This window comes from Pristis pectinata, chromosome 11 (assembly GCF_009764475.1).
Source record: "Pristis pectinata isolate sPriPec2 chromosome 11, sPriPec2.1.pri, whole genome shotgun sequence".
Taxonomy (NCBI): Eukaryota; Metazoa; Chordata; class Chondrichthyes; order Rhinopristiformes; family Pristidae; genus Pristis; species Pristis pectinata.
Window position 1 is genome coordinate 35,541,047 of NC_067415.1, and position 26,632 is coordinate 35,567,678.

A 26,632-nucleotide genomic window follows, 5' to 3' on the forward strand; every position below is an offset into this window, starting at 1 on the left:
GGGGCAGTGTAGGTAGGTCAGATATCCAGATTTGGTCAAAAACAAAGGAATTAAGAAGCATCTTAAAACAGGAGGCTGAGAGAGTGAACCAAGGCAGCTGAAGGCCTGGCCATCAATAGTAGAGCAATTAAAATTGTTGATGTGCAGGGTGTCAGAATTCAGAGAGCATGATGATCTCATTGGTTGTAGGGCTAAAGGGGTTACACAGATATGAAGAATGATGAAGTGAACTTATGTTTTCAGGGCATTTTTTTAGCCACTCATCCGGTCTGTCACCTCTGCTTGCTTACACAAATTATTCTATCTGGAGATCTTTGTCCCAGGGGAAAGAAAAAAAATATTGCTCTTTCTCCATCATTAATTTTTATGCAGCATTAAGTAAATAGGAGGGATGGTAAAGAGGGGGCAGATATGGGGAAGAGGGTTTGGTGAGCCTTATGATGCAGTTTCTCCTCTGCTTGCTTTATCAATCTTCATTTAACAGTTCCTTGCCAACAAACTATACCTACACTGACAGATATTGATGTATTCCCATTAGTGAAGCTGCTAATGACCAGCATGTCTCACACCATAAGCCTGCTTACTAAATTAAAATTAAGCAAAAAAGCCAACTTGCAAAGAAAAATCATTTCTAGCAGTTAACATTTATGCAGGTTCCAAGAGATTTAGCACTCAAAAGGGATGATCTGCAACTTTTCATTTCAGTAATATGTGCCAGTGGCAAAACACCTTCCCTTGTGTTTTAATATTTTAACTGCAGTTCATTGCTGTGGCAACAAGTTTACTTTGAAAGCTCTGTTCCTTTTGGGAATCTAACAGCATGTCAACAAATGAAAGTATCGACATTTTAACATCAGACAAAATCGGGAACTCCTTGCAACATATCCCCTGATTTTGTAATTTTAAAGCTGTAATTCTAAGTATCACTCTCTTGAGCCATACAAACTTCACCATCAACAACCTCAGGTTTTGCGTCAATTTTGAGCCTGTGTAGGAAATTACATTCAGAATGACGGGAGTGCCTAAGTTCAGTTCTTTAGTATGGCAGGACACAAAGCCTGCAACCATGTGATTAGTGGCCACCCCAAGAGCACGGCCAGTCTGTTCTCAAAAAGTATGAAGGTCAATATCCACCCAATAGTGTCCATTCCCAGCAAGACTTACTTATTCCAGTATTAGTTATTTTCCTGCATTTTAATTTGTTTTCTAATATTAAAATAATTAGAAAATATAAACAAATTATGAAAAACAAATAAAACAAATGTAAATATAGTCAAGTAGCAAATCTGCAACAATAGCAAAATTAAATCCAGTCAAACACATAAAGCAAAGTTAAGTCATTTACAGTAACGCTTGAAGTTCTTACACATTAGACAAGAGATTTCATTGTAATTAGAATCTAGGCAAGGAATGAACTGAGCAGAACCACAAGAAGCCTGATTTTGGCTAGAACTCGAGCTACAGGAAAAGTCTTAGACATTATTTCAGGCCTCCAAAGAATGGTCCAACAAGAGGAAGCATGTACTTGGGCAGACAAGCAGACATCATGCCCTCAGGAGTATAAAAATCAGAGTGAAGTAGGCAAAAAAATTATCGAAAGGGGAAAGGGAAAATGCAGGAAGCTCTATGTATGGCAGAACTTTCCACCTTTCCATTTCAATGAGTTAGAAGAAATGCAGAAACAGTGAATATTTCATTTGTAACTTTGAAATACTGATATCTGTAGAAATAGATCAGCCTCATCTTTGGTAAAGATGCACACTACTGACATGCAAAAAACATTTTCTATTATTCAGTGAAATAAGCAAAGCAATACTTTTACCAGATCACTAAATAATGAGGCTACTGTCAAGTGGTAAAACCAATGCTGCATTATAACAATGCATATTCTTGAATCATAGTATTTTTGAACGGTAGTATTTTTGTCCTAATATTTTTTCCAGTGGTTTAAGGGCTTCTTAATGTGCTTTTTCAAATCAGATGATTTAAATAATTAATAAAAATGGCAAAATGCTATTTGCTTTGATCCTTGCTGTAAATCTGCCTGGATCAGTGATTCAGAGAGTGAGCAGCAGCACATCTGTATATTACTGGAAAATGAAAAGCCTGGCTTCCAATACATTTGGTTGTAAGAAATTAACTTCTGGCAAGACTGTAGTTATAGTCCTCCATTAAAGAAGTGGTTGTTATAGTGGCAGAAATGTCATCTAACTAGCTACAACTCCATATCAAAGATTCATGGATTCCTTTTAGTACTGAAAAATTGGAAATGCACCAATCCTGCTGTAGGATAGTGTATCATGAGGAGGAGAAGGCAGCTGAAGCTCCACTTGAAGAGGAAGAGTACATTGCCTCATTGTGCTTGACAGCACTAAGCAACTGTGCAAATACAGGCATTGCAAGGGTAAAAAGCACTAGATTAGGGGGATGCATTGCAAGAAGGGTAAGACCTGGCACTAGTGGGCTGCAATCAGGCAAGAGACAAAGAGTGTGAGCTCAAAAGGAGACAGCTATTAGCACAGCTTATCATGTCTCAGATAAAGAGTATAATATGAGGAGGCTGGTCTGGATGCAAGGCAAAATGCTCCATTCATTGTCTGATCTGTCATGGATTGGAAGAAATGAAAGGATCTTGGAGGTTTCAATCTCCAACCTCTGGCAAGAAATTTTACAGAGTAGTTGAGCATCATTTCCACACTTGATGTGACCTGCTTTTGTGTACCAAAAGTCTAAGCACACCTACACAAACAGTGGCTCATTGGTCACATTTCTACTTCCACAGAGGAACAAGCAGAAGCCACTCAATATTCTAGAGTCTCAACCTGATCTCACCACCGTTAACTCTCATTCTGGAGCAGAAGGTTGTCATGAGAGAACAGAGAGATGCAACTCAGGAGACAGAAGATTTCACCTTTGGTTAACTGTCCCTCAGGTTTTAGGAAGAAATATTAACAATATAGGAGAGAAGCAACATGGAAGGGAAATACAGAGAATATCAGTCAGAAAGAGTTCGAGACAAAGAGGACAATGGAGAATGAAACAAATAAATAATGCAAAAGAAACAAACCAGAGGGGACGGAGGGAAAATGAATAGTAAAAGCTACCATACGAGTGATGCTGAAAGAAATCGCCTCATTAGGGTGGTAAAGTGGGATGTTTTTCATCCATACCCCGAGCTTTTCCGGTGGACAGTGAGTGCCGCGGTTCTGAGGTGTTACCCCACCTTTGTTTCAGTAGTGCGCTCTGCTGATCAACAACGTGTGCGGTGGCGCTTCCGCCGGCGGGTCGCACTAGCAGCCTCTACCCTCTAGGGGACGCGAGTTAGTGAGGACCCTCCAGCTGTGCGGACGCCTCCAGATGTGATGCAGTGACGTCGAGGAAGGAAGGAGGAGGGAATGTAACGAGGGCTGAGGAGACGGGCGAACAAGCTAAAGCTCCGTCGGAGCGCAAGGTTGAACTGGCAAAAGTGAGAACTACCTGCAGGCTGTGGCTACTTGACTAAAAAATCTGTTCACAACCCAACGTTTCCTTCATGTTCAGCCGTCTCCCGGTGATAGTACTCCTGCTGCCGAACTCGCCTCAGGTAAGTTCCTCCAGACCTGTGGGTTTGCATAATATTAGGCTGCGAATATTTTTTGTCCTTTTGCATATAAAGTTATAACATTGCGACTAGACGCTGAGCATTGAAAGATTGCGAACAGATAGAGAATGATCACTTTAAAACGTGTCAACTATTTCAGATTCGCAGTCTGCGAAGTATACAAAGTATATTTTACTGTGTAGGGACATACCAACATTTAACGATGTTGGTTTAAAATGTTCTAAGTTACAAATGAGAACAACTATTGTACAGAAGATCATTGTATAAACACTTTAAAGACAGCTTTACATATCGAATACTTTTTGTTGCTTTTCTTTTCATATAAGAGCAAATTATTTAACCTTTTAACTGCCAATTCAATTGTCACTTTCTCATACTGACTGCTTTAAGTGTCCAAGAGATGTTTTGTCGTATTTTAATGCAGAGTCCAATACATGGTGATGCCTCACACTTTAATCGACTCCAATTTATTTGAAGTTAGCAATGAGAAAATTAAAACAATACCATCCCTTTTTTGAAAAAAAGAGTAATATTTGATTTGTACAATCAGTATGAACATTGTAGTTAACTAAAACGAGAGATTGTTTTGGTTGAAGTAGGTAAATTAAGTCTGTAACAAGATCGATTAGACCCAAATTTGAAATTCTTCTCCAAAATACTTCACCAAAACACCCACCTGAGATAGAGCTGAAGGTACTATCTGACCATTAAATAAGTAAATGCCTTCAGTAAAGAGACATGCAAGAAGGCTAAAGAGGCAAAATATTTGTTATCACTTACATCTGACAAAAAAATCAACTTTAGCCAGTTGAACAAAACTCTAGTTCAAGTAAGTAGATTTCTGCAAACACTGAAAGCAGTGATCTTAGAATGAAAGTATATTCAGTGAGATGAATTGTAACATGCTTACAGTGCTGTGGGCCCCAACAAGAAGCTTCATGTTTGTAATTTTCACCAATTATTTTGAATATTCACTTGAAATATTAAGTACAGTGATGTACATCTTTACAGTCCATTATACTTCTACCTGTGGTGTTCACTTTATGATGGATAATTTGTTTCAGGTATTCATTTACTACTACTTATTATTCTTTGCAGTGCATCAATTTCAAGTCATGCTGTTAAGAGTTCATTCTTAAAACTTCCAAAAATCTAAGTGGTATGAACTGCTGTGATGGAAACTTTATCCCTGTTTGCTATTTCAGGCACCCCACTACTGGGAAATGTCAATCAGAAGCAAAGTATTTTTGTTATTTATTGGGGAATGTGGAGAGGAGGAAAGGAAGAAAATCACAAGGATTGCCATGCCTGAATGATTGTTATACATTTTACAGTAACTCTAGATATAGAGGAGTAAATTTATTTGAAAACTTTAATTTGGACTGAAGAGCTGGAGAAAATGATTGCAATACAAAATATGATTAAAAACGTGAACTAATTCAGCAATGCATTAATTACATTTTTTCTTTCATCTGTAACCTGAATTTACTTTGAGATGCTTCACCCACATGATTATTTCCAGAAGTATGATGAGAAAACAAAATAACATTTCTACAACCTAGTATAAACTCAAAATAACTTGTATCAAGCTTATTTTGTTGGATGGTATTTGCTACCATGCATATAACATAAGGGCGTTCAGCATTCAAATTCTTTCCTTGGATACAATGAAGCAGAAAAAGTAATAGTTAAATCAAGTAATAGCTCATTTTCCCCCCCTTAACACATTCCAGTTGTACTTTAAAACATAGTAACTATATAATTCTAGAAATGAATCAAAAACTTTTCTCATGTAACTTTTAAGACGTGCTTTCATCATTTAAATAAATTAGTTCAATGAGAGTAGCAGCAAAATTGTGTGGAAATTTAGAATGAACTAAGTTATTATCCTTTGCATCATATTAAATACCATGTCAAAGACTCGTAGAAAGGCCCATCAGTCCAGAGCATCTGTACTGGTAGAAAAAGAAATACCAGTCTAATCCCATTTTACAACATTGGTCTATAAACATACAGGTCATGGCTCTTCAAATTCACATCCAAGGACTATTAAAATGTAATGAGAGTTTCTGCCTGTACCATCCTTTTAGGCAGTGAATTTCAGACTCTTGCCACTCTCTGGTTGAAAAAGGTTTTCCACATCTCCCCTCTCATACTTCTACCAATTACTTTAAATATATACTCCCTGGTTTTTGGCCACTCTGCTCAGGAACTAAGTGCTTCCTATTTACTTTATCTAGGCCCCTACAATTTTATACCTTCAATTAAATCTTCCCATGTCCTCCTGTGTTCCAAAGAAACGACCATAGCTTATCCAATCTTTCTTGATTGTCACAATTTTTCCAGTCCTAGCAACACCCTCAAATCTCCTCTGCACCTCACTGGCATAATCACCTATTTCCTGTAATGTAGTGACGAGAACCATATGCAATGGTAAATTGGTTTATTATTGTCACATGTACTGAGGTACAGTGAAAAACTTTGTTTTGCATGCTATCCATACAGATCATTTCATGACAATAGTACATTGAGGTAGTACAAGGGAAAACAATAACAGATTGCAGAATGAAGTGTTACAGTTACAGAGAGAGTGCCATGCAGGAAGACAATAAGGTGCAAGGCCATAACAAAGTAGATTGTGGGGTCAAAAGTCTATCTTATCATACTAGGGTCAATAGTCTCATAGCAGCAGGATAAAAGCTGTCCTTAAGCCTGGTGGTACGTGCTTTCAGGCTTTTGTATCTTCTGCCCGATGAGAGGGGAGAGAAGACAGAATATCTTGGCTGGGTGGGGTCTTTGATTATGTTGGCTGCTTTACTGAGGCAACGAGAAGTGTAGACAGTCCTTGGAGGGGAGGCTAGTTTCCAAGATGTGTTGAGCTGTGTCCCAAACTCTGCAGTTCCTTGCAGTCCTGGGCAGAGCAGTTGCCATACCAAGCCGTGATACATCCGGATAGGTGAGGGTCAATGAGGACATGCCAAATTTCTTAAGCCTCCTAAGGATGTAGAGGTGCTGGTGAGCTTTCTTGGCCATGACGTCTACATGGTTGGACCAGGACAGGCTATAGTTGATGTTTACTCCTAGGAACTTGAAGCTCTCAATCCTAGCACCATTGATGTAAACGTTGATGCACTACCCCCCCTTCCTGAAATCAATGACTAGCTCTTTTGTTTTGCTGACATTGAGGGAAAGGTTGTTTTCATGACACCATGCCACTAGGCGCTCTATCTCCTTCCTGTACTCTGACTCATCGTCAGAGTTTGTCAAGCTGTGGCCTTGCCAGTGTGGTATACAGTTTTAGCATAACCTCCGCACACTCGTATTCTATGCCTTGCCTGGAAAGGACAGGATCTTCTATGCCTTTTTAACTATCTTGTCATCCTGTGCTGCTATCGTTGAGGTTCACAAAATTGCAAAAATTACAGAATGGCTACAGCACAGAAGGAGACTTTTTGGACTGTTGGGTCTGTGCCAGCTCAGTGTTGGAGAAATCCAGATGGTCCCACTCCACTGCGCTCTCCCTCTGCTCCTGCGATTTTTTTTTTTTTCCCCCCTTTTCTGGTACTTATCCAGCTCCCCTTTGAGTGGTAGAATTGAACTTGCATCTATTACTGTTCCTGCCAGTCCATTCCAGTTCTAAATACTTTCCATGTTTTTCACCCCCTTTGTCACTCTTGGTTCTTTTACCAATTACCTTCATACTCTGTTCCTTGCTTCTTGCTCCCTCAGCCAAATGGGAACTGTTTCTATCTATAGACCCTTTTTGATGTGAATTCCCTCTACAGCATCTCCTCACAACCTGCAATGCAAAAAATTGCCCAGATACTGGGATCTGGGGCAATACACAAAAAGTGCTGGAGGAACTCAGGTCAGGCAGCATCCATGGAGGGAAATAAACAGTTGACGTTTTGGGCTGAGACCCTTCATCAGGACTGCTGAGTTCTTCCAGCACTTTTTGTGTATTGCTCCTCACAACCTGCTCTGTTCAAAGGAGAACAATACCAGCTTCTTCAGTCTATCCACTTAACTAAAATTCTCATTCCTGGAATTTCGCTTAAAACCTTATAAATATTAAACACACTGCCTTCATTGACTCTTTGTTTACCTCCTCAAAAAAATTCAATCAAGATTGTCAAACACAGTTTTCTCTTAACAAATTGATACTGACTGTCCCTGGTAATGTATGGCTCTCCAGGTGAAGGTTTATTCTGCCCCTTGGAATAGATTCCAATAATTTGCCCACCACTGCAATTACACCGGCCTGTCTTTACTCGATTTAGCCTTTCCTCCCTTTTCAAACAATGGTGCAACAGAAGCAGTTCTCTAATCCATGAAGGCAGAGAGGATTGAAAAATTGTGTTTGGAGCCTTTCTGATTTCCTTCCTTGTGTCCTTTTAGCTCATTCAGAATGTCAATTACTTCTCCAAGCAGACAAACACCCCAGGGTACTCTTTTTATTCCCCCCCCCCCCTCCCCACCTCTTGATATTCTCCCTTGCCTGGGATACACATTTTATCCAGGCTTGATAATATATCCACCTTCAAAGATACTAAACACCTCAGTACTTCCTCAATACTAGGTATATTCCATCCAATATTTCACACTAGTCTTGTATAAACTGCATAAATATAAGCAGAAAATGTATTTTTATGGATACTTCAATAACTTCCATAGAAGTACATCAGCAATTGGTTAGTTTCCAGCAAAGGAACAGTTCAGACTAGCTTAACAATTAAGAAAACACTAATGAATGACAGAAATTGATTTAAAAAAACCTCCCATATGTCTGCCTGTGGGCATTTTCAGAACTAGGCTTTGAAGATTAGGGAGAGGTGCTGTGCATCTTCTGTTTGCATTTCCTTGTCATTTATTGCCAAAGACATACAGGCTGGGAGTTGTGGGCATGCTATGTTGGCACCGGAAGTGTGGCAACACATACAGGCTGCCCCCAGAACATTCTATGCAAAGATGTATTTCACTGTGTGTTTCAACATACACGTGACTAATAAAAAAAGTCTTATCTAATTCCCAGTTGATTCTCAAAACAACATTCATTTCACATGGAACAGTTGAGACCATAGGTTTCTCCATGACTATTATGATGTCAATTCATGATAAGCCTCTATATGGTATGACTTTGGAGCAGATTGAGATAAGGTTGAGAGAAACATTCTTTCTAGTGCTTCTCTAAAGTAGAACCTTACAACTCTGCGATGATCTGTGTAACAAGGTATTGGATATTCCAATGGCCAATGAGTTGCCCAAGCTCACTGGTTGCACACCCTTTAGAGCATGCTCTTTATTCTAGTGTGATCCCGCATACATTCTTCCAGCATTAGATCAGCTCCCAGTTGACGAGTGAGACTCCTTCTATTCATAGGTGACTGGTCCCATCCCTGAATTGCCTCAACAGCCAGTGAGGCTGTGTCCCCAGGCACTGTTATTGCAAGACAGACAGCCCATAACATAGTAGTATTTCCATACATATGTTTCCCATCCTTTGAGATTTGCTGTAATGCTTCTTACAGATAGTACAGCCATTGGGGTTGACAGAATAAATGTTTAAGGTCATGGATGGGATGCCAATCAAGCAAGCTGCTCTATCCTGGATAATGTCAAGTTCCTTGAAAGTTCTTGGGGCATAACTCATCCATGCTGGTGCAGAGGATTCCACCACGTCCTTAGATAGTTTGCAAATAGTAAAGACTTCGGGGACTCAGAGGTGAGTCACTCAAAGTAGAATAGCTAGTCTCTGACATGCTGTTGTGACTGAAGTATATTCAATGGTGAACCCCAGGATGTTGATGTTGGAGTATTGATCGTGACAATATTGCTGAATGACAGAAGAAGCTGATAAATATCTCCCTGGTTGGAGATGGTTATTGACTGGTAGTTGTGCGCCATGAATTTTGCTTGTCACTTATCAACTCAAACAGAAACTTGGTCAAGAGCTTGCCACATGCTATTAATATGTTATTGACTTATTCCAGCAGTGTTCTGCATCTCACCGCTCCAGCACTTCTTTCCTCTCCTCTGTCCTCATTCATCTCCTTCTATTTACATCATCTCTGGACAAATTAGCTGTAAGTCTTCACCACCCTCTCTCAGCCAACACCACGACCTTTTGTGTCAGTTAATCTCCCTTGGTCTCCACCCTATTCACAGACTTTTCCTCTGTAATACTCTTGTAATCTTTCCTCTGTAATCTTAAACCGCTGACTATTTCTAGCATTTTCTAGTTTACTTCTGAGATGGGAATTAGGAACCCAGGGGACAAGTACAGGGACTGGGAATCCAGTATCCTTGTAGTCATAATTTATTTGGTTCCAAGAGCCAGTGCAAGGGCTGAAAGGTTCTATTGGGATGCTAACTCTTTGAAGAGGTCCTTGTCACAGTGCTTCATGTCTGGGTCAACGAGCAGTGGATTTGAAGGTGGGAAAAGTGGGTACCTGCTGACCTTCTCAGAAGGAAAGTCAGGAAGAGCTGGCAGCTACAGGAATGATGGCTGCCTGGTTTTATCTGCCCCGTTATGTTAATTAGATGAAACAAGGATTTCCAACCTGGACTTTGATTGAAGATCAATTATTGAACTTACAACATAGAACACTTTAGATTGTGGAATTTTGGGTATCTGTACCCCTGTTTCTAGTTACAGTCAAGCAAGTTTGTCTTTCATATGGAGTTAATAAGTCAGTTTTTATGGGGAGAGAGGGATTATGTGCTGCAATTTTGCCAAAACTTCATGGAATCCAGGAATTGTATGCAAGTTAAATAGACCTCTTCAATCAACACAAGCCTAAAACAGAATTACAGAAAGTGTTTCCCAAATATTGACAATTACCTCAGAATTCCAATTTGTTTATTCAGCTCAGGAAGACGTGATTAAGTTCATCATTCTCTTATTTGCTGTGGCTTAATACCAACTTCAAGATAAACACTGATTTAGGGTTGTTTGCCATTCTAATCTGTCAAATGTTTGGAAACTATCTTTCAACAGAAATGTTTTCATGACATTTTCAGTAGTATCACTACCGCTATGATCTGAACAATGTCTCTAATTTGGCTGCTAGTGTATTTATGCAGGTTACATTGGCAAGAAGCCTTTCCTCCTCAATGTTAATATTATAAAAGCTTTGTTTGCAGATTTTTCCTGCTTTTTCTTTGGGAAATCTATAAAGCGAAGTCCCTTTAGTGTATTTTTATTTTTTCTTATCAGTAAGAATCTACCATGTATTCCTAATCAGTGTTTATCCATATTGAATAATGCTGTGCTTCAGTTATTGTACTTGTCACTGTCCCAATTTAATTAATATGAATGTTAGAAATAAATTGTCACCCACAGATTTTCTCCCCAAAAATTAAAAAAAATTGAAATTAGCTTTAGCCGGATTCATAATAATTTTCTCCTGACGACAGAGGTTCTTTACTCTGTTCGGAAGCAAGACTCTTTTTTTTACTGTGAAATTATCTCTAATTATGAATGTGACTGGTCCTATTGAATAAGGGTGAACGGATGCAATAAATAAATAAATTATCAGCCCGTGAGAATGACCTGTGAAGAAAATGAGCACACTTGATGGAAAGGAAAAGTGGACAGGGTGTAGAATTGGTGGAGAATCTGATTTTGCCCATTTTTGTGGCCAAGTGGTTGAAATGATTTTTTTTAAATTTTTGTCAATTAAACAGAACTTTCCGGTTGGCCTCTTGGAACAGCCTAATCTGCTGGACATGTCTTTCAGCCCTGCACTTCACACAGGTTCACATTCCTTTGTCTGCATTCTCCCTCTCCAGTCCTCATCTCAAAGCTTTAGTTCTACTTTTTCTCTCTCTGTAACTGCTCCTATTAACCAACCAACTGGACAACCTCTACAGTTTATCCCCACAGCAACCCTGGCTTCAGCTGATCTGAGATAGTCCCGATGCAGGGTCCCAACCAGAAACGCCAACATACATTTTTGCCTCCATAGATGCTGCTTGACCCACTGAGTTCTTCTAAGTGTTTTTTGTTCCAGATTCCAAAATCTGCAGTCTCTTTTGTCTTCAGAGATACTCCTGTTGCCTTTCCATCTACTTGTCTTCTTTCTTCCCAGTTCTGATAAAGGGTCTTTGACCTGAAACTGTAACTCTGTTTCTCTCGAGAAGCAAAGGACTGCTGGAATCTAGATGAAAAACACTATGATGCTGGAGGAACTCAGCAGACCAGGCAGCATCCGTGGAGAAAAGCAGGCAGTCAGTGTTTCAAGTCAGGACCCTTCCTCAGGTCTGAAGATAGGAAAAGGGGAAGCCCGACATATATATGAGGGAAAAGCAGAGCAGTGATGGTGGACAAAAGAGGTGGGGGGGCAGGGTGGGCACAGGGAGGTGATAGGTAGATGCAGGTAAGAGATGGTGATAGGCAGGTGCGGGGGAGGGGAGAGCAGATCCACTGGGGGATGGGTAAAAGGTAAGAAGAGAGAGGATAAGAAGGGGGGATAGGAAAGGGAAGAAGAGAAGAAGCATGGTGGGGGGTGTGGGGATTACCTAAAGTGGGAGAATTCAATATTCAATACTCTTTCCACTGACACTGTTGAATGTTTCCAGCATTTTCTATTTTGATCTCAGTGAGTAAGTGGTTTTGTCTGGCACCTCCAGATTCACTTGGAATATCCTGGGTTTGATTCCTGGCCTGTTCTCGACCATGTGGCAGTATAATGATTCTCAGTGTGTCAGGGTTAGAATGGAAAAACTGGCCAGTGTTCCCCATCATTGCTCAGTTATCCTGGTGGAAGTATTCATGTGTGTGGATGTCTGGTGAACTAAGGTCTGTTGTTAGGTTCAGCAAGGTCAAGGAGCACTAATATTTAATATAAATGTTCACAGATGGACCATTGGATGACAAATTATTAGATATCTAATGACAATAATTCTTCAGATCATTAAACTTACCTAACCCTAACTCACTTCAACATAAAATGAAAAGGAGAAGATTTTGTTTAAAATCTGTTTGATGGTCAGGTCTACAGATGATTAATGCTCTTCTGTAGCTCTTCTTCAGCAAATCAAAGCCTTTGGGATTTAAGGTTTCAATTTCAAAATGAATGGAAGCAGACAAAAGCATTAAAGGTGTCCAAACTTCTAATTTATCTGAACTAAAAAAACTAAAACCAGTGAAGGATACAAGCAAAGGTAAAAGGAATCAATGTATAAAAACATGTTTATGTAAATGTCCTTCAGTAAAAATAGATGAAGTATTTGCACATGGAATTTATAAGAACAAGTCTTCGAAAGTTTAAAAAGAAATGGTCTGGGGCAAGGAAATGGGACGTTCAGAAGGTGATACAGGCATAATTGTTCAAATGGCCCTGTTTTGTACAGTCATATCCCAAGGGGGGGTATGACTCTACAAATGTCCACAGGCATTCTGATCTCTCACCATTTTCAGAATTTAGCTAATCTCATTCGCAGTTACAGAGATGCTAACCCATTGATTCTAAATTCCAAAGAAGGAAGACTGGATTAAAACTTGAAGAAAATCATGAAAAAAAAAGTTGTTTTAATTCAATTCACTTTAAAGATTGTGGACATTACCAGTGAGGCCAGTATGTCCCCTGAACATGCTTGGCTATTTCTGGGGGCAGGTAGAAGTTAACTGCATTGGTCAGACCAAGTAAGCTTTGCACATTTCCTTCTGTGAAAGACATGAGTGAACCAGATAATCTAATGATATAATGATAATCTAGTAGGACATTAATGACACTAACTTTTTATTTATTTACCTGAATTTAAATTCCCCATCTGTCATGGTGGAATTGAGACTTCTTTCTGGATTAATTCTATAGTACCAGTCAGGTAACCTAACCACAATGCTACATTATTTATTTTGTAGCCTTTGTCTTCAACTTTAGTATTTATTTTGCAAGTAGTTCCTTTTTAATAATGGTAAATAAAAATAAGAACACTGACCTTTGAAGATCCTCCTTTTGGCTTACAAAGATAAACTGATTACAGATGAGGGAAGTTCATCTATTTCCTCCTCCCTAAATCCATCTACATGGTTTTTGTTTTATTCCGGAGACTTATCCAGAAACTGGTTAGTTCATTTTGTTAATCAGTCCAATTCCTAAGAAGAAAATAATGCAAAATGAAGCTCTGAACGTGAGTTTGCTTAACAAAATATTGCATAAAATATCCAAACAAAATATATATAAATGATTTCTCACAGTGGTTAATCAAAAATGATGCTTGCATTGGAGAAAAGTGTTTTATCTTTTAATCACAATTGATTTTAATCCTAATGGAATTGGCCAAAACCATTTTCCTTTGATTTTGGAAGTGACTAATTGCCTTTGACTGGAAATTTGTGGTTCAGATACAGTATGCTTATGGTAATCTCAGAAGGATATTTACACAAAACAGTTAGTCTAGTTTTGTTAAATGTTGTTGATCTTACTCGTGAACATTAAGGTTTCTTTGGGGAGTAAATATTTGGTCTTAATTAATCAAAGAGTTAATCATTCTCTGTGCCTTTACTTTTCAGTTTGTGGAGGTTTATAATTGATTTCCAGAGGCAAGAAGTCTGTGGTTGAAATAAAAAAACATGTCCCAGCAAATAGTTTGAGTAACCATGTCCAACTCTCAGTCTGCAAAACCATCAATCTCCTCATCTTCAAACACTAGTACACATTCCAAACCTGCAAGCTTGTACTTTTATATACAAATCTTCAGGCTGGAATATGATGGAAATCTGGTGGGTGTGTGCACTTAGTCTGATAATGAGGGAGAGGCTTGGATTAGAGCAATTTGGCCAAATCCATATTTCCTCTAAACTGGTTTATTTAATGCACTGTTCTTTTTGTGACAACATTTCTACTTGGAATTTGTGGTTCAGTTCAAAAAAAATCTATGAATTAATTTTACACACTTTAAAGAGTGGAAAAATCTTTGAATATTTATGTAAAGTCTGCAGTTAATAATAATCAGGAATGAAGTAGTTAGACCAACTTCTTTCATGTGTGATGAGGCTTCATACACTTCCTCAATTATTAACTTCAAAAGACAAACATCCAAGGTATAGGTTACATAAAAGCATTTAATCAAATATATACAGCAGGTAATATTCTGTAAAATTGATATTTTTAAAGTGACTAACAAAGAACTGCAAATATATATTTCACTTCACAACTTTAAAAAAATCTAATGTGCCTAACAGTTTTTTTTATTAAAACGAATAAAGTGAAAAGTATTCCAGATACCTATTTGTTCAATCTTGTCAACACTATTCTACCACATGAAAGAAATGCCATTTTAATTATAGCCAACAATCTTGGCAGACTATAGAGTTTTTAATCTGTGCAGCTTTAAGGTACTCCATACATCAAAAGCTTTCATCTTTTTCTCTAGGGTATAAAAAATCTAAGCTCCATATAAAAGTTTTAGGTTTCACAGACACTAGAAAAGTTGTTGAGGCTCACTTTACTAGATAATTTGTCCTAGAATTTCTATGTCAAAAAAAAATTAGGTAGGATTTTATTTAGCTTTTGTAAATGAATATTGTGCCTCAGACACTATGCTGACTCATTTTTCACATTTATGCTTCAGTAACTTTTTCAGTACATTGAATTGCAGTGTTGTGCTAAAAAAATCTATTGCAGTAGCATGTTTAAATGAATACCTCATAGCCTTTCATATTAGTTCAACAAAATTATCAGAATGCCAGGAAAGTGATGATCATTTACTTTTCAGATGAGAGAAAGAGCAACTATAATATTTTTTTTAAAAAGAACCAAGAGTAAAGCTACAACAGCCATTTAGTTGGGATTGAGATCAGATTGTGTGCTACACAAACACACACTGAATAAATGAATCTTGCTGTAACAAAGGAGGTCACTTGGTTTGTCATGCACTTGACAGCTCTTGCCCAACTTTCTTTTTTTTGTACCTAAACATTTGTCCTCTTCAGATATATGCTCTCTTAAAATTTCCTGTTGAATCATATTACACAACCCTACCCCCCCCCACCACCACCTCCCCGCCCCCCCCCCCCCCTTCCTAATCTTAACTCTCCACTAGTTCCTTTGCCAGTTATTTTAAATCTTTGACCTCTGGTAATGCATTTAGTTCCCTGATGAACCAGCTTCCCTATACTTGCTCCAGTAAAATCATACGGACATGAATTTTTACACCAATTTTAGGTCCCCGTTAATTTCCCTCTAAGGAGACAATGTCAGTTTTTCCGGTCTCTCGAAATGTATGAAGTTCCTTACCCAAAATGTTGATTTGCTGGTAAGTATTATCCTATCTTAGAGGGTGAGGCCTTGTATGAATTTAAGTTGTTACATGGAGTGATGGGTTTGGGAGAGGGTGCTGATAGAATAAGCCCTGCCCACAAAATGGCCTAAAACCCTTGCCAGTAATCAAAGCCACACCCTACAAAGTTAATTGACAAACTATTAAAAATAAATACAACAACAAAAAAAGTAATTTAAATATATATTAAAAATTCAATAACCTAGAAAAAAACCTATTTTAAACAATTTAAACACTGAAGCAAATTCAAGTAATTAAAATAGATTGAAGAGATTAAATTATTGAAATTTAAAAATGTATTAAAAATCACTTAACACTTCAAACGATTAAAAATATTAAAACATTTTCAAGTAACTAAGAAGGTGTAAAATTATAGCTGAAAAACCTTAACACTATCTTGGACTATATTTTTTCCTCTCAATCTTGCACTAGTGTCATTGTTTATTTTGTTCAAGTGTATGTGTAATTTTTGTTAATTTAAGTTTGTTAACTTATGTTTGTCCTCGTCTTATAACGTACTGTGCTGCTGCTGCAAAAAACTCATTTCCATGGCATTTATACCCTGTGTCTGTGACAACAATAAATTTGAACTTGGAGTTTATCTTCTCACTTCCTGCTGTTCCTCTTCATTCAAACCAATGAGCTCACTCCTCATGTGCCTAGTTCAACCTGGTACTGATTCAATGGGCATCAGTGCTGATGAATTCAGTAAGTTTCTGCTGTGGTGAAGGAGTCCATGAGGAACCTCCCAGCAGCTGGGATGTTGTTTAAATTTGTGAACTGGAGTCCAAAACTGGCTATAAGACTTCAATAGCAAACCTTTTGGAGTAACAGGCAGAGCATGCAAAATGTTTCTTCACTGGCTGTCCTTAAAGGAAGCACTGGAGTGTGCTGAATCCAAAAAAAAGCATGTTCCACCTGATCCCAGAAACATTTTGCAGTTCATTGCTGGCATGTTTTCATCTTCCCCCAGAATCTACTGCTCTCTAAAACAAGCTCTGCTAGCTAGTCACATTTTCATCACAGAAAGCCTTTCAGTTACTGCTGGGGTGCCCATTTGGTGCTAATGTTTCACTTGGAAAATTGAAATCTGGCCTGAATTTTACAACGGTTGCGTCTCCCATCAGTGACCTTGAATGAGTGATACCTTGTCATTTATAGGCCCAATGTGAAAAGCCTTCCTCAGGGAGGAGAAAAAAAGAAGAAAATGATCATTAAATGGTGAAGACTACCAATTTTGAGTCAGCAGAATGAAAATTACTTCAACTGTGTTCATCCAAGTATTTAAAGAATGACCATACTTGAGTTTGTGGTTTTCCAATTTCTTGCTACTGACTGCCACAACATACAACAGTAATTAAAATGTAATTTAATGCCCATTGTGCAATAGTTATAATGTGTTATTATTTATGCTCCAGAAATTTAAACACTAACTGGAAATAATAAAGACCAGAGTATAATTTTATTACTGTAATAGTTCAGCGAAATATACAGGGCTATGGATAGAGAGCAAGGCACAGGAAGAAACTGTGGTTTGCTGCAGCAAAAAGGTAGTATGGACTTATTCAGCTTTCTGTGACCCATGGTAAAAGTTCTAAATGACTGAGACCAAGTTTATTTTTCAGGATAAATAATTAAGGGTATCATTAATGTATTTTTTTTTAAAATGGGTGTAGTGGCATTCTCTTACAAAATGCATCATGTTTATAGATGGGCCCAGAAAGTAATTGAATGTGCTAAATTCATTTCTTTTTATAGCAGCAGAAAAATGAAAAGCACCTACTTCAGATTATATCATTATAGATAGATTGCTAAAGCTGCAGGAAGGATTGATTTGGAGATTTTTTTTTGCCCTCTTACCTCCCATTTCATGATGTGCCTGAGCGTATTATGAACACACAATCATTCAAATTAGATGTAGGCTACTCAGCTGCATTGATGCTGTCCTGCCATTCATTAAGTTTGTCTGATCTGACTGTAAACCCCCAGTAATCTTTCACTTCCTTGCTTATCTGGAATCTGTCTACCTCTGCCTTAGAATCAGTCAAATATTTTGTTTCCACCACCATTTGAGGGAAAGTGTTTCAAAGAATCATGACTCTGAGAGAAAACATTTCACCACGTCCGTCTTAAATAGGTGACCTTTATTTTTAAAATGTGCATATAATTCTAGATTCTACACAAGAGGAAGCATCCTCTTCACGGCGGCCCAAGACTCATCAGGATCTTGTATGTTTCAATCAAGTAACCCGTCACTCTTCTAAATTCAAGGGTAGCAAACCAGTTAGGCACAAGACAAATAGACAGCTTTAGTAGGAACATCCATAATCTTATCTGAGGCTCTCCCTTATTTAATAGGTGGAAATCTGGGTAAGCTCCCCACTCAATTTTCCTACGTTCATTGCTTCCAAACAATGTGTTGAGTACAATTCCAGCAATTCTTTAACATTTTAATGCTGACCTCATTAAAATTGTAAAAATAAACATTTACTATTCAACTTTATTATATTTATATCACATTTAGTCATAAACATTCTCACTAACGTTCATCTTCAAGCATTCTGTGTTAACCGCTTAGTTAACAGCAGCAATATGGTAGTCAGGCTTGGAATTTTCTTTTTGTTACCCAATGACTTGAAAGTTAGTCCAATTAAGTGCAAGAGAATAAGGGAAATGGAAAACTGAGCAAGTTAGGAAGGCAGAAGGGCAGAAAATCTTGCAGAGAAGACTTGTGCTTCTGATGTAGGGTTTGGGGAACTATTAGTTTGATGTTTGTATTGCAGCTAGTTAATGATCAGTCAACACTGAATGCATGAAAGTTAATGTTGTTGAGGTTTATGACTAAATGTTATAAAATTGAAAACAAAGTATTTTATTACTGCAATGTTTTTTCCACTTCACACTCTTTGATTTAATATTATTGAGTATTTTCATGAATAAATGAACATAAGGGAGAATAGTGTTTTTGTATTTCTGAAGTTGATAGATAACTTTGCAGGATGAAAAAATATTTCTTTTTTGGCACTTAAAGCAAGTAGCATATGTGCACCTGCATCAGCATACTGGGAAGTACAGATAATGTTTTAAAAATATTTCTCTTGTCCAGTGGTGAAACCATAGTGCTAAAAATGCTTTAGTCACATATGTAAGAATTTTATCTGAGAGTAAGCAGTGTTGAAGCGCATGATGGGAAGATGACCTCTGTTCCTTATGTAGTGACAGAAATTTTCTTCTTAATGTTTTCAGCACAGATGTGTTTTACCAGACAGGCTTTCATGTTTTGATTGATTACCTTCAAGTGATCTTTCCTGTCTCTGCTCCTTAACTGTCTGACCACTCACAAGGCTACATTTACATCAGGAAGTTAAAATTGACCTCAAGTCACATTTGTTGGTAATCCACTAAAATAGTCAAATGTTGCACATTTTCAATATTTATTGTTGTAATTTAAAACATTGTGTAGATGCTACTGATTTTACTGTACAAGTGAGGTATTATCTCTGTCAACTTGTGCCCAATGTACTGAATTAATCTCAGTGCAAATAGAAACAGTGGTAGTTTTGCTCTTTCAAATGGTTGCTGAGTTAAACAAAATGAAAGCATAAATGAGTTGTTCTGCATAAGAAACCCTATATCATCCTCGGGAATAACATTCTTATATTGTACAGCCAAAATTATGATGTACTGCATTCTCTACATTTAATGTTATCAAATTTTTAACTTGGCTCTGCAAGTATATGCATTGTTGCCAGAATGTAATCTATGTTTGATTGAAAACAAAAATAAGGAGTCATCCATCTAGAATCATGAAATAAGTGTGATTTAAGTGAATGAAATTCAATACCCACATCAATCTTAGGTAGCTCATTAAAATTGTAATGACATGTTTAGAATTCAGTTTTTATTACATCGATATTATATTTTGTTGCAAAATACTGTCATTAGCATTCACTTCCTGTAATGGAAAACAATGGACAGAATGGGACCCAATTTTCCTGATGTTTGTGCCAAATATTTGCAAGCAAATTTCTCTTTGAATTTTGCTTAAGTAGCTCAATTCTTTGCAAGGGTAAAATGGCAAACAACATTGGATAAACTTTCAACCTGCCCCCAAAGTGAGTGTGAAATGTAAAGGGTGGGCCAATGTCAGTTCTAGATGCCCTGCATCTCTTAAGAGTGGAGATGCAATGCCTGATGTAAAGCTGACCCGAGCCAGTCCTGGAAGACAGAAAAAGTTCATTGGGATAACAATGAATTTTGAATAAAGCTCTGGAAGGTTAATGAAGGAAGAGAGGAGGAGAAGGATTTTCAGCAGATGGGGGGGGGGGGGAAGATGATAGGAAGGCTAGGAAGTATAGTTCAGTGGCTGAAGGTATCAGTTTTTGCAGTTTTTCCTCCAGTCTGGAACTAGTGGAGAGAGAACTACAATGATTGACTGTTGTGGCTAGGTTAAAAGTCCCACACACAGCAAGGTGCATCAATAGCAGCTGAGTTGTCTTTGGTACTGTGTTCTGCAACCAAGACTTCTGAAGCCCAATAGCTTCAAGGTTGTCAGCCACAGAGAACTGCAAGAGAATATGTGCAATTCGAGGTGTCCTGCTCCATCTACATAGGGGCCTGGTGAGACCATATCTGGAATATTGTGAAAATCAAAAATTAACTGCAAATCCTGATATTTGAAGTTAAAGAAGAAAATGTTGGCAACATTAAGAAGGTCAATCAGCATCTCTGGAAAGAGAAATAGAGTGAGTGGTTCAAGTTCAAAATCCTTCATCAGACCTGTTCAACACCCTTCAACACTTCTGACAAAGGATCTCGAATTTGAGACGTTAACTTTTTTTTGCAGATACTACCTGACCTGCTGAATATTTCTAGCATTTTGTGATTTTATTCTGGAATGTCTGCCTATTTGAGGAAGCATATACTTGCAATGGAGGAAGTGTAATGAAGGGTCACCATTTGGATTCCTGTGAATGGGGGGAGTTTGTCATATGAGGAGAGATTAAGGATAATATGTTGGTATTCCTTTCTAGAAGAACATAGAACAGTATAGCACAGAACAGGCTCTTCGGCCCACAATGTTGTGCTGACATAGCTAATCCTTCCTACCTACAGGATGCCCATATCCCTCTATTTTCCTCTCATTCATGTGCCCATCCAAGCCCCTCTTAAAAGCCCCCAATGAATTTGCCTCCACCACCCTATCAGGCAACGTGTTCCAGGCATCCACCATTCTCTCAGTAATAAGCATATCCCTCATGTCTGTTCTGAACCTACCCCCTCTCACCTTAAATGCATGCCCTCTGGTATTGGATCGCTCAAATAATGGGAAAAAGATATTGCTTGTCCACCCTATCTATACCCCTCATAATTTTATACGCTTCCAACAGATCACCCCTCCGCCTCCGCCACTCCAGAGAAAAGAGCCCAAGTTTGTCCAGCCTCTCCTCATAGCACATGCCCTCTAATCCAGGCAGCATCCTAGTACTGCACCCTCTCTAAAGCCTAGACATCCTTCCAATAGTGAGGTGACCAGAATTGCACGCAATACTCTAAATGCGGCCTAACCAGAGTTCTATAGAGATGCATCGTAACTTCTTGACTCCTATACTTAATACCTTGATTAATAAATGCAAGCATTCCATAAGCCTTCTTAACCAACCCATCTACCTGTGTAGCCATTTTCAATGAGTCATGGACTGGCACCCCAAGGTCTCTCTGCTCTTCAACACTGTTAAGAGTCTTGCCCTGAAGTGTGTACTGCCTCTTGACATTAGTCCTACCAAGGTGCAACACCTCACATTTACTGTATCTGGGTTAAATTCCATCTGCCATTTCTCTGCCCACATCTGCAGCTGATCTACATCACGCTGTATCCATCACCAGTCTTCTACGTTATTCACAACTCCACCGATCTTGGTATCATCTGCAAACTTACAAACCCATCCATCAACATACTCATCCAGGTCATTTATGTACATCACAAACAGCAGACGTCCCAGTACAGATCCCTGCGGAACACCACTACTCACAGGCCTCCAGCCTGAATTAAGTCCCTTCAACCACCGCCCTTGTCTTCTACAGGCAAGCCGGTTCTGGACCCACATAGCTAATTCTTCACTGACCCCATGCATCCAAACTTTCTTGATTAACCAATTATGTGGGACCTTGTCAAGTGCCTTGCTGAAGTCCATACAGATGACATCCACAGCTCTACCTTCATCAATCTCTCTCGTCACTTTGTCAAAAAACTCAAGCAGGTTAATAAGACACGACTTGCCCCATACAAAGCCATGCTGGCTTCCCCTAATCAAGCTATTGGATTCCACATGCTCATATATTATATCTCTAAGAATTTTCTCCAGCAATTTCCCTACAACTGATGTGAGACTCACCAGTCTATAGTTCCCTGAATGAGGATGATATCCTGAAACATACAATATTTTTAAGAGGATTATAAGGGTAGATGAGGAATTGATGGAGACTAGAACCAGGGGTCACAGTCTCAGAATAAGCCATTGGTCTTTCAGAACAGAGATGAGAAGAAATTTCTTTCCCCAGAGTACAGTGAATCTTTGGAATTCTATACCCAAAAAGATCGTAGAGGTTCAATTACCAAGTATTTTCAAGACAGAGATGGTCTTTTAGATGTTAAAGGAATCGAGGGATATGGGGTTAGTGCAGGAAAGTGATGTTGAGATAAAAGATCAAGCCAAGGTCTTATTGAATGATAGACTGTGTACATGGGGATGCATGGTCTACTCATCCTTGTTTTTTGTTCTAATTAAATTTTTTTGTTCATAAATATTTTCTGTAGCAATTTTCTGTAGCATTATCGAAGGCCCGATGCATTTCTATAGCCTGGTTTGTGATTATTTGAGAATCTACCTGCTATGTTGGAACATAGAAGACTACTTAAGACCAGCACTGATGAATGCATCATGACAGGCATAAAAATGACGATAAAATTGTTTTTCAAATAATTCTATTGAATCGTGTTTGGCAGGCAAATATTGCATGACTTTACAGTGTTCTTGTCAGAAAGCCCCTTGCTTTTTTTTTGGCTGTGCGAATCTCAAGGATGGAAAAGGACAGGGACTGATGTGAGGAGGGATTGTTGGTGCAGGGCAAGGGAGTTTTCAGATGAAGTGTTGTTAAGTGAGATGTCATTGGAGAGCTCTTGCAGCCTGCTGGATAGTTGGGCACTTTCCTTCCTGATGATTCTCAGTTTCTACACATTCTTTATCTTCTTCCCCACATCCTCCTTAGCTGGCTTGATGGGTTGGGCTCTCAAAATCGCAATGCTCAACATGGAGCAGATGATGATCTTGCTAGATACTCCTTGGATTTGTACTGCAGACATATCTAAGCAGTGCAAATGTTGCTTCTGCAGTCACATAGTCTGTATTAATGTGTTTAAAGGGAGAGATATGTTGACTTTTATATAAGAAAGATGTGATTATGCTGGAGAGGGTGTGAAGATTTGAGGATTTCATTGATTTGTAAACTGCAAAGGAGGAAAGATTGGATAAATTAGGGTTGTTAAAGGAGTCTGAAGGGAGTCTTAAATGATAAGTATTGGGAGTCTCTGCTGGCCGTTAATGGAGTAAAAGCTATTTGCTGCTGCTCTCACTATATTTTAACTTCTTCAACCCAGTTTGAAATCCTTCTTTCATCCTCAGTAGCAAATTTAAATGTGATTTTATCTCATTATGAATACAAGGGGTGCTAAGGCTATGAAAACCACTAAGGAAGATGTTTCTCCTACGACTCTGGAAGCTATTTTTGAGCAGCTTCAACAGCTCAATTCCAAGTTCAACTCTATTCAAAGAATCCTGGAAGATCATGAAGGACAAATTAAAGTGAATGAAGCCTCTCTTTCAGTTTTGGATGTGGAAAATTGATGACTTACAGAACCTTTGTAAAAAGCAAGCCAAAGATAATGAAAAATTAAAGCAGAAGGTTACTGACTTAGAAAACAGGAGTAGAAGATGCAATCTCCGAATTCTCGGCTTAACAGAAAAGTCTGAAGGTAATCAACCTACAGAATTATTTGCAAAGCTTTTGACTCAGTTATTCCCTGATATTCTAGAATCTTTGCCAAAGGTTGATCAAGCACACAGATCACCCCCTTTTAAACTCCCTACACAAGTCAAACCCAGATCAATCATCATCTCTCTCCATGACTTTCAAACTAAGGAGCTTTTAATTCGTGAAGCTCGTCGAAGAGGAATGATTAACTATCAAGATTGTCAGATCAGAATAGTTGAAGATTAGTCACCCGAGGTTATGAAGGACTGGGTTAAATTTAAAAAGGTCATGTGGGATCTGTATCAGAAAGGTTACAATCTGTCTCTTCATTACTCTGCAAGACTCAGAATTATACTGAAAAATGGTTTGCAGAAATGGTTTCAGTTGCCCTGAGAAGCCCAGTTTTTTCTGGAAACTCCCACTGAATGATTTCATACTCCTCTCTATGAACATTTTCTGTTTTTTATTATTTTGGTAACCACTTATTAATACTTTGGATGCTCATGTTTTTTGATTTTTTTTCCAATCTTTTTTTGAATCGTTTTTTCAAATACATTTTGAAACAAGGACACCTGTTTTTTACATTTGTAACCATGGCTTTTTTAACTCATTGTTATGACTGGGTTGGAATTTTACTAACCTTGAAAGTTATTGAGCAGAGAGAGTTTGGGTTAATCTGTCTTTAGGTAGGTGCCAGCTGTCTCTTTGCTGGCTTGTTGTCTTTGGGTGGTGGGGGGGGGGGGTGGGTTTCTTCTTGGGAAGCTATTTTGGGCTGTCAGCCAAAGCCGTTGCTTAGTTACCTTATCTGGTACTCCACTGGAGTACATTTTGATGGTACATTCCAGTATGGTTTATTCATTACTTTTTTTTAACCTGCATTTAAACAGTATTATAATGGATCGAGTTATTAATTTACTTAGTTTCAATGTGAAAGGCTTAAATCACCCTATGAAGCGAAATAAGATTTTTGCCTATATATTTAAAAAAACTCAAAGCCTCTATCTTTTTACAAGAAACTCATATTCATAACCGTGATATTTCATGTTTTTTAATTGATGGAATGCTCTCCAATTTCATTCTTCTTTTCAAGCTAAATCTAGGGGGGCTTTCAATTTTTATAGATAAGACAGTTTCATTTGATCAACATAAGGTAATAACTGATACTAATGGTCATTTTGTTATAGTATCAGGGAAAATAAATAATACACCAATGGTATTGGCCAATATTTATGCTCCAAATACGGATGACCCAGGATTTTTTGAAAGTTTTTTTTCACTTCTACCAGATTTGAATCTTTACTCTCTGGTGTTAGGAGACTTTAATTGCTGGTTAGATCCAAAACTGGATAGGTCATCTACTAAATTAGCTGCTCCTAATAAATCAGCTTTATTTCTTCAATCGTTTTTAATGAAAACTGGTGTCATTGACGCCTGGCGCTTTTTACATCCAGAAGATAAGGAATATTTTTTTTTTCTCTCATGTTCACCATACATATACCAGGATTGACTTTTTATTGATAATCAAATAATTCCATCAGTTCGATCCTGTGACTAAAAAGAGGTTGCTCTTTCAGATGATGCTCCTGTGCTTCTATCTTTAAATCTCACTGGGCTCCCTCAGACAAACAGATTTTGGCATTTTAACCTAACTTTGCCATCTGATAAAGACTTTTTAAAATTTATGGAGAAACAAATTACTCTTTTCTTTAAAGAAAATATGTCGGAAGAGATTTCTAGTCTTATCATATGGGACGCTTTTAAAGCCTTTATTGGAGAACAAGTTATTTTTTATACGGCAAGCATTAGGGAAAAAAAAACAGAGAGAGAGAGAGCTGATCTAGTTAATCAGCTGAAACTATTAGATCCAAAATACATTTTGGATCCAGATCCAGCTTTATATAAAAGGCAAGTTGAAATTAAAGCTAAATATGATCTTCTTTTAACATATCCAATTGAAAGTCAACTTTTAAAAGATAAAAGTCAATTTTATATTCATGGAGATAAAACAGGTAAATTACTGGCTAATCAATTAAAATTCTCCAGAGCTAGATGGCAAATTAAAGAAATTTGTAAAGCCAATGGTGAGAGGACAACTGATCTTTTAGAAATAAATGATACTTTTAGGGAATTTTATTTTAAACTTTATAGTTCTAATTTTCCTAAAGATGATACTGTAATGAATAATTTCTTTGACCAATTAAACGTTCCTATACTTTCTACTGATAACCGAAAACAGTTGGATCAATCTATTACATATGAGGAAATCGCCAAGGTCTTGCGATCTTTACACTCTGGAAAGACTCCGGGTCCTGATGGATTTCCTGGAGAATTTTATAAGGCCTCTTCCTCTTTGTTTGTACCTCATTTATGTGCTTTTTTTTTGGAATCTTTTAAATTGGGTAGATTACCACAATCTTTTTATGAAGCCTCTATTTCACTCATTCTTAAGAAAAATAGGAACCCAACGGAATGTACTTCATACAGACCAATTTCATTACTTAATGTAGAAGTTAAAATTTTATCTAAAGTTCTGGCTCGTAAACTGGAAAACATTTTACCTTCAATTATATCCGACGATCAGACTGGTTTTATTAAAGAACGATATTCTCACTTACTTCTCAATAAACAATGAATATTTATCTATTTTCCCTCTAAGGAAATATCAGAATGTGTGATATCTCTGGATGCTGAGAAGGCCTTTGATCAGATTGAATG

General features: G+C 37.9%; 1 protein-coding gene across 2 annotated transcripts in view; it reads left to right on the plus strand.

Annotated features, from left to right (window-relative positions):
* The first annotated feature begins 3,318 nt into the window (after positions 1 to 3,318).
* Positions 3,319 to 26,632, plus strand: part of edar (ectodysplasin A receptor) — a 69,587-nt gene continuing 46,273 nt past the window's right edge. The window contains exon 1 of one of the 2 annotated variants that reach the window (XM_052026203.1): positions 3,319 to 3,583. The gene's annotated coding sequence lies outside the window, so the exon portion shown is untranslated. The remainder of the gene's footprint in view (positions 3,584 to 26,632) is intronic. The other variant, XM_052026204.1, reaches the window with a different exon arrangement.